At 36.4% G+C, this 9487-nt stretch overlaps 1 pseudogene; it reads right to left on the bottom strand.

Annotated features, from left to right (window-relative positions):
* Positions 1-8088: 8088 nt before the first annotated feature.
* On the bottom strand, positions 8089-8532 carry LOC114238826 (60S ribosomal protein L28-like; annotated as a pseudogene).
* Positions 8533-9487: the final 955 nt, after the last annotated feature.

Genomic DNA, 9487 nt, shown 5'->3' with positions numbered 1-9487 from the left:
TTTAATATTTTTGGACTGCAGTTGACCATAGGTAACTGAAACTGTGGAAAGCAAAACTGCACGTAACGGGGGACTAATGTATGTTCTTTGACACAATATCAGCAAAGTCTCTAGAAGTTTAGTGACCTGGGGTATACGACACCCCTTATAAGCAAAGAAAAATTGTTCCACTTGCACAGCCCACAACTAAGAAGAGACATAAGTACTTTTTGGGCCTTTTTGGATTTTGAAAGCAGCATCTAACAATTTAGGTGTGATGCTCTGGCCCAGCTGCCCATCATGAATGAGACCTAGAGTATAAACCGCTCTGCACAATCCCCAAGCTCAGATGCAAGGTACCTCGCTCTTCTGGCCTTATGACTAAATGACCAAATGCTATTCAAACTGTCTGTGGCAGAATGACTGTTATATAGAATTAAGTACTACAGTACCATAAGAAATATTAAAGAAATAAAAATTTTAACACTAAAGAATGTTTAAGCCATTAAGTAGATTGAAGATTGGCCTCCAAAATATTAAATGACCCATTTTCTATTTTGAAGCAAATACGTATCTAAATGACCCATATAAAATTATTATCTATTTATTTAACTTAGCAATTTTGTTCAAATTTCACAGGGGTGGACTGAGTTTTTATTTTGCACACCAGATTCATGTATCTCTGGAATAAGTGAATATAATCTTATGACCTAAAAAGATAATCATAAGTAGCACATGTTCATTAAAGAGTTGCAGATAATATGTAGTCTACAGATCAGCTTGATTTAAAATGAGAATTTAATTAGACCATGAATTAAAACCAAAATTATAAAGCAGAGTAGGCGCTGGAATGGAGATTGAAATGTTTACCTCCATTCTAAGTGGCAGCTTTATCATACCACCATCAGCAAGATCTTATTCTTCATAATAAGAGAAAGTCTAGGCAAGCAATACTTGAACTTCCCAACATACTTTCTCTATGCAAGAAAGTATTGTGAAACAATAAAAACATGGAAAACAATCTAGAGTGTGGTTAATAAACTGCAGCAATGATTGTGAACTAAAAACGAGCGAAGAGCCAAATATGGATTGAGTGATAAGAAAATTTCCTTGAGTCACATATCAGTGATGGTCTGCATATCTTACAATGACTTCTTTGCTCCATTGACAAATGGTTGACTACTGTTGGGTTTAAAATTTTGCATCTTTTTTATTTTTTGGTTATAAGTATAGCATTATAAGAAAAGTTATCAATTCTATGTAATATTTCACTTATTCACTGGAGAGCACTTTTTTTTCCAACAAAATGTATTCTGACCCCAAAACCTTCACATTCTAAAAGGTGGTTTCATAGAAACTATTTGTCAGCATGCTCACTGTGTTTTGTTCTCCAAACTTATCCGGATGTAGATAGAGTACCTATAAAAAATTTTCACTTGTTGATCCATAAGTGTTATTATAAAATTCCATCAGCAAAATAAAATTCTGTGAAAATATTTATTTTAGAAAACTATCTGTCTTTATGTATTTGGAAAATGACCAATATGTCTGCATAAATTGATAACCCTTTTCTTTGGCAAATTTAATTCTCATAAGTCTCCGGAAAAGTTGAAAAAAGGAACAAAAGTTTCTTTAATTTGTAGACATATGTATTAGTCAGGTTTTGCTATATGATAATACTCTATAACAAAAACCCCAACATCACAGCGGCTTATAATACCACACTTATTTCACATTTATATGTCTTCTGGTTAGCTACAAGTCAATTGATTTTGTCTGAGCTTGGATAGGCTGGGTGACATTATTAGTTTGGGGTTGGGTTCTGCTTCACATGCAGTCATTCTAAGACCCGACCTAAAGGAGCAACGGACATGTGGGGTGTGCTCTTCTCCCGCCGCCATGCCTCCCAAAGTCTCAGCTCAGAACTGACACACTGTCACTGCCGTTCACACCCACTGGCCACAGCCAGTCACGTGGCCGAATTCTGAGTCCATGAGGTGATAAATTACACTTCTTTCATGAAGAGAAGGCTGTGAGTATTTGATGAACAGTAATCTAAGCTACTACAATGTGGGTGAGCTAGTTCAAACTCTCTACTAGAGGAAGATAATATAGTAGATTCTACTTCAGTGACCAATACTCAACAAGTCTGAGAGGAAATGACACTATTGGACACTTTGCCTGTTCAAAGACTTACACTTTGGGTGCAAAAACAGCATTAAACCACATAGTCATCTCTTTTATTAGCCAAGAGGTGTTGGAAATTTAAAGTGATATTAATGACAGCAAAGTCAGGGCCAAAATAATGTGCAATGTTCTCCTTAATTAGAACATCGTTTGGCATAATTTCATTGTCAAAATGCAAAATGAATAAAATAGTAGAGGCTAGCATACCTTCTCTGTTCTTCAATCTAAACATTTTTTCCATCAAACTCTTTTTTGTAAAAAGAGAAAAATTATACCTATATTATGATATTTGTTAATTCAAGTTTAATTAACTACATAACCTTTCTGGTTTATGCAGAAATGCAACATTTTTCTTTTTTTCCATTATAGAGATCAAACACTTGGCCCTTTTGCATGGTCCAAGTGCAATTCTTTTTTTTTCCTGGCATTAGGTCAATGTGGTCTAATATGATTTAAGGTAAAATGATAATTCCAAATAGAGAATGACTTAAAGTTGTTTACTAACTTCTTTATTCATAATTCTTTTAATATTTCATCCAAAACAAATAATTAAAATATTGCTTACTCAGAAACAGACTCACAGACATAGAAAACAATCTTATGGTTACCAAAAGGGAAAGGGGGTGGGGGAGGGATAAATTAGGAATTTGGGATTAACAGATACACATTACTGTATATAAAACAGATAAACAAGAACCTACTGTATAGCACAGGGAACTATAATCAATATCTTGTAATAACCTTGTAATAACCTTGTAATAATGGAAAAAAATCTGAGAAAGAATATATATATATATATTTTTATATATATATATATTTTTTTGAATCACTTTGCTGTACACCTGAAACTAAAACATTGTAAATCAACTAACTTTAGTAACAATTGAAAAAAAATGTTTTCTATTTAGAATGTTAATCCACCTTCTATTGCATGCTACTTGATTTTATTAATTGATACATATCTTGTTGAATGGATTTTATACTTAATTCTCCTTCTATATCCAGCTAATATTCCACTTCCTCCACTAAGCTTTTACCAGATACAATGACCTACAGTGATCTCACCTGTTTCTGATATCTTTTGGTTTTTGTAAACACTGCTATTTTTCTCTGATGCTTATGTGTATATGTGTTATTCCTTCAGGTAGAAAGGCTTTGGTTATGTAGTGTTACTTAACAAATGACAAATGACTAGCAAAAACAGTAACAATTATTTATTAGTCTTATCCTCTATCTTTCTGGAGTTAATGGCCTCAGCTAGGCAGTTGACTTATGGGGTTTTTCAGGCAGTTGCAATCTGACAGCACCTGGGGCTGAAGTCATCTCAAAGTTCACCTCTGTTAAGTGTCTGGAGGCTGCTGCTTCCTGCAAGCTAAGATCTCACTGGGAGCTCTCAGTTAGAACACCTACATATGGTTTCTTCATGTGTCTGAGACTTCCACACATCACAGCAGCTGGATTCCAAGGGTGGGTGTCTCAGACAGAAAGGCAGATGGAAGCTGTGTTACATTTATGAATTAGTCTCAGAAGTCACACACCTGGACCTCATTTTAAAATGACATTCTAACCATGTCTCCTTGCCCTAGATTCCTTATGCCTCCTCCATGTCCCACTATCAAAAAAGGGCTGGGCAAATAAAAATTTTGATTAATAAATAAATGAACTCAATGTTTTGATTCCTGTAATTATATTTGCCTAAGGCTTATGTTACTCTTTCAATATCTATAATTTTCCATCGTAAACTTTTTAATTTAAAAAGATACATTATGAAATGAAATTTAATTGGGTATTTTACTTTACTTAGCTTTAATAATTAAAAAAGAGAAGTTGAAAAAAACAGAGTTGAATCCCATTATGAAGCAGATACCAGGCCCATGATTAACAAGGCCATATAGAATTTGTTCAGGATATAACGGAAAGCTGTACTCTGCACTATACCTGGAGATAAAATTTAATATTTGGAATAATCAAATTCTCTGGAAAAACTAAGGACTTATTTTGGTTTTATTGCAGTTCAACTTATTAATTGGCTTTCAAATATTAAGTAGACATTTTAATTTAGATCATTTGTTTACATAATGTACTTTCCATCATGTTCAAGGTCCTCAGATGTGGTTGTGTCTATTGTTCACGGCTCTAGGGTCCTGGTTGAGGGAGCGAGTGGGGACTGAAGTTCAGCCTGTCCTCTGTCTACCGAGTCACATACCTTTAGCACCAGGCTGCTCAGAGTATGTTCATGAGCTGCTCTTTTGAATTTGCATTAAAATGATGCCATATGGTTTAGTAGAGTCCCTGGTATGAGACATGATGTTACAGGAATTTCCTTCAAAGAAAATGGTATAATAAAAAGGCCACTAGAGTCTCGGCATAAAAAACAGATGCAGAGTGAATCTTGGCTCTGCCACTTACAGTACTGTGACTTTGCGAAAGTGATGCAACCTCTCTGAGCCTCAGGCTCCTCACAAATAAAATGAAAATATCAATTCCTAATTTTCAGAGCTGATATGAAGAACAGAGCTAATACATGAGAAGCATGAAATACAGTGTCTTACAGAGTAGAAATTATTTAAATGGAATCCATAATAAATTCTACGAGAAGTTCTGTCATTGAGCTTTAATCCTTGGTTCTGTGTTTATTTTTTGATAGATACAGTTCTATTTTAGGTATGTAATTACATAAATCACTGGTTAAAGTCACAATAGGAAGAATAAAAGAAAGTAGTATGTTACAATTCAGTTCAGGAAAAACACTTCTGAACAAAATATTCCTAAGGATTTGTGTAAGAACTGATCAGCTTGAATTTTCAAAACTTAGTTTTCTAAATCCCTCAGCAGTTTGGGGGGATTGGTTTCAGGACCCTCCCCCTCAAAATACCAAAATCCTTGGACACTCAAGTCCTTTATATAAAAATGGCATAATAACTGAATATAGCCTATGCACATCCTCCTGTATACTTTAAATCAACTCTAGATTACTTATAATAGCTAATGCAATGTAAATACTATGTAAATAGTTGTCAGAGCAGGGAAAATTCAAGTTTTGCTTTTTAGAACTTTCCTGAATTTCTTTTTTTTTTAATATTTTTGATCCGTAGTTAGTTGAACCTGCTGATGCTAAACCTGTGGATATTGGAGGCTGGCTGTAGTTCTCAAAATCTAGCTTCCTGGCACAGAAGGAATTGTCTTGTAAGATCACATCCTGTGATAACTTCCGTTAGGCAAGAGCCTAGCCCAGAGGCAAGATCCAGGTAGCTCCTGGTTCAACCCCACTTTTGATCAGCCATACCTTGCTAGAAATGCAACGGATTCATCAGAATGATAAGACTCATGGTTAAAAATAAAGATTAAGTTAAAATAACAGCATCGATAAGATATATGCTCCTATTGCATACAGGTAAAAAAAACTCTCAGATGTGTGTTTAGAACATAATTCGACTGAATCGTTGCTTCTTTCAATGATGTACCTTTAATTATCTTCATTGGCTTCAAATCTTAAATAATTAGAACTATCTCACAATGGAAATTACATGGCTATCTATTTCTTAATAAACAAGAGGTGATTTAAAATCTTCCTCAAACAAATTACGAGTATGTCTCATAGATGACTACAATTTAAATAGCTGCACAATGCAACCCCCAAAACACAAAGTCCTTATCAAAGCATTTAAAGTGCTGTTTTGTCTCTCCTAGCTCATCTTGTGTACCTGCTTCCCTTGCTTATATGCTCTGGCCATGCCAGTCTTTCAGGTCTTCAAAAATATGTAGCCATAGGACCCTTGTACAGCTGTTCCCTTTTTCACTAATGCGCTTCCTCCTGCACTTTGCCTATATCATGTCTCAGCTTAAATCTCCATTCACAATGATGCCGTCTCTGACACAGGATTCACAACTTAATCACCGTGAGCTTTTGTCATAACTCTCATTGCAAATAGAATCATGTATTTACTCTCTGATTACTGGTGTTTCTCCGTGCCTCTTCCCACTAAGCCATATTTATTACCTTTATTTGTCTAGTGCCAAGTAAATAGCAGGTCCCTCATAAATATTTGTTAAATGAATAAGCAATTATATAAGGAGATATAAAACTGTAAAAGTTTGAACATTTACAAATCAACACAAATAAAGGTCTGAAGAAAATCTTCACGAATAAATACAGCATTCATATGGAAGAAAAATAAGAAAATAGATGAATTTTTCAAAATGAAGCATGATCTCATCAAAGTAAATAAAGTAATAAACACCCTATAACCAACGATGTATATGCATGACTGCTCATTACATCATTGCTTAAAGCAAAAAAAAATAACAATTTACTTAAATGGCTAATTTAATCTGAAAAAATTTAATGCAAAAAATCATGCCCCACCATTAAGAATGGGTGTAGATTTGGGTTTATTACCAAGGAGAGTTGTTCAGGATATACTTATAACCGAAAAGCTAGTATAACCATTGTGCCTCATATAATTCCATTGCAAGGGGCAGAGCCAGGAGTGACAAAATACAAATGGGAAACATGTTTGAACAACAGAACTACAGGTGATTTTTCACTCTTTATTGATATTTTTTGCCTATGGTTTCTATAATTTTCTATGAATACTGGATAGAGAGAGAAAGATTGATTTTAGCCATATATGCCTTTGGCACATTTCTCTTTTTGCTACATGTTTTTCTGCACAATTTGATCTCTTTAGATGTGTGTCTTCTCTCCTGAGGCACTTTACCAAGTATACTGAGAAACAATGTTTACCCTCAAGGATTTCACAGTCATACTGATGATAAAGCTATCTATATAAGGGATTTTTGTTGTGTGCAATGAATCCAAGATATCTGATACAGAGGCAGTGAGAGAAAGGAGTCTCTCCGGAGAACAGTGCTTAGTTTCTCAGATAACTTCCTCCCTCCTCTGTTTCTTACCCTACAGTAGTGCCTGCATATAAAGAGGGAGGGTGTAGTTTATGTGACTTTGGCGGGGACAAAAGTAGGTCTTCTGATCACTGGGTGATGAATTTTGTACACCTATGAGACTTTACATCTCTAGCAGAAGTCTGCAGCTGGTATAACTCAAAGACATTTCCTTTGGCTCAGAAATACCTCCAGATTTGCCACTAAAGGACCTCAACCACATCTCCCTCATTTGGTATCACAGACTTCTCTGTGTTCCCAGTATCCACTCCCTCCCCTTGGCTTTGCTCAGGTGACTACTGCTTTGCCTTCAACCCAGAGTCATTTTATTGTTAATGGGTCCCCTTAGCAGGTTCTTCATCAAGATACTAGCTACTTCTGCAAGACTGACACAGGGAAACCAAGGGTAGCTGAGAAAGCTGAGCCTCACAGCTCCACCTGTAAAAGCATGTAGCACTAACACATTTGATTTAACGAAGCAGAGCCCCTGATTGGGCAGCTTTTCAGGAGGCCACATCCCGGACTCACAAACGAGAAGGCAAGAAAGCCTTTATTTATCAGATATGCCTCTCCCTATCTTTAGTCTTTACAATCAACATTATAAGCTTTAAAATGTGAATATTCTTTTTTAGAGATTAAAAGAAATTGTAGATCACAGTGCTATTTGTTGAAAAGATATTAAGAGGACATAATCTTGCTGTTATACAAACTTCCTCATTGCAAGTACTAAGCTAATTACTGTCCCTTTCTGTGAGATACAAAAGAGAAAGTTGCTATAATACAATAAGTAGGGTCCGAAACATGATGATGCAGAATTGCAGTACTGTGAAGTTACTGAAATAACCACAGCAGACCTGGGCAGTTAGTTGACCTTGGATTCTAAAGGCTCTTCACAATCCAAATCCAACTTTGTTCTGGCTGCAGTTTAGAATGACCTGGTGGCTTTTTTTTTTTTTTTTTTTTGGAGAAATGTTGGCTGACATCTTTGTTGCTCTGGGGGGCAGGGAGGGAGGGCTGTGTTCAAGAGCTCTTGGTGGGGCACGTCTGCCTCCTCTTCACCGTCACAGGCGTCTGCTGTGCAGGATGGCGCTGGCTCTGCAGTTGGAGACTATGCTCAGATCCCAGAGGTACTTGATTTTGCAGATTATGTTCTGGATACTGCTGAGGGTGGCAGGGGAGTTCTTGTTGATGGTGGTCTGCATGTAGGAGGTAGCGGGCTTTGTAGGGCCAGATCTCCACTTCTGCCACCTGCTGCCGGCTCCACGTCACAGTCTTGTGGTCCATCAGCCAGTTGTAATGGAAAGAATTGTGGACCTTCAGATTATTGGGGTGGGTGTCCTATATCTGTCTGTTCTCCTTGATCAGGAAATTGGAGCAGTTCCACAGGACCATTCATTGCAAATGCGTGGACTTGGAGGCAGCTCCTCTCCCAGCGGCAGCCAGAAAAGGAAAGTGATCAAACATTCAGGAGGATATTTATGGGGCTTGTGGCCGGCCAGTGTAATTTGAAGGACAGGGGCAATAATCCTAAGAATCTTCTGGTCAGTTAGCATCCAGTTAGGGTCAACGGAAAAATACCAGATACCCAATTAAATACGAACTTCAGATAAGTGACAAATAAGTTTTGTATTTGTATGTTGTATTTGTATTTGTATGTATATAAGTTTTGCATGTCCAAATACTGCATGGACATACTTACACTAAGTAATTATTTGTTATTTATCTGAAATTCAAATTTAACAGGTTATGCTGTGTTTGTAAGTGTTAAATCTTCAACCTATATCCAATTCATTAGCCTTGTCAAGGAAACTGAGCCTGGAGAATACTGGAGATCCCTGTTTCACAAGACAGAGTTGCCTGCTTTTTCTCCTTCTCACATCCTACCTGCCTCACAAAATGAGAACATTAGCCTACTCCCAGCCCTCACTTTCAGGAGGTGGCAGGGGACTGGACCCAATGACAATACATCTTAATCCATGTTACCGTTATGAAAGTTATAGCAGAGTTTTATGGTATAAACAATCTGAAGATCTCAGAAGCACAGGGAACAAAGGGTACTGCTGAAAGAAAGACTTCATTTAAAATTAAAGCTAAGCATGCTCCATTTCTTTTTATGGTGATTATAGTTCCTTACATATTCTTTCATTCAAAAATAAAAGGGCAAAAGTCCCTTCAAGTCATTTGGCAGTTTAATATCAAGATATTATTTAATCTTCTAAAAGGTAATCTTAACAGCAGGACATGTGATAACCACAAAGCCTGTAAATCATATCTAGTTTAGAAAATTGAATTTGCTCATGTAAACTTGAAATGAGCTCACTAGCCTTGCAGTAATCAAATTACTACGCAATAAACAAACACACCAGCACCGACCTCCCCACACACGCAGTGTGCTCCTTTTTAAAGCATTTAAGTCTTT

Source organism: Balaenoptera acutorostrata, chromosome 12, assembly GCF_949987535.1.
Source record: "Balaenoptera acutorostrata chromosome 12, mBalAcu1.1, whole genome shotgun sequence".
Classification (NCBI taxonomy): domain Eukaryota; kingdom Metazoa; phylum Chordata; class Mammalia; order Artiodactyla; family Balaenopteridae; genus Balaenoptera; species Balaenoptera acutorostrata.
The sequence above is the reverse complement of the archived record's forward strand: the minus strand, read 5'-3'. Positions and strand labels throughout refer to the sequence as shown.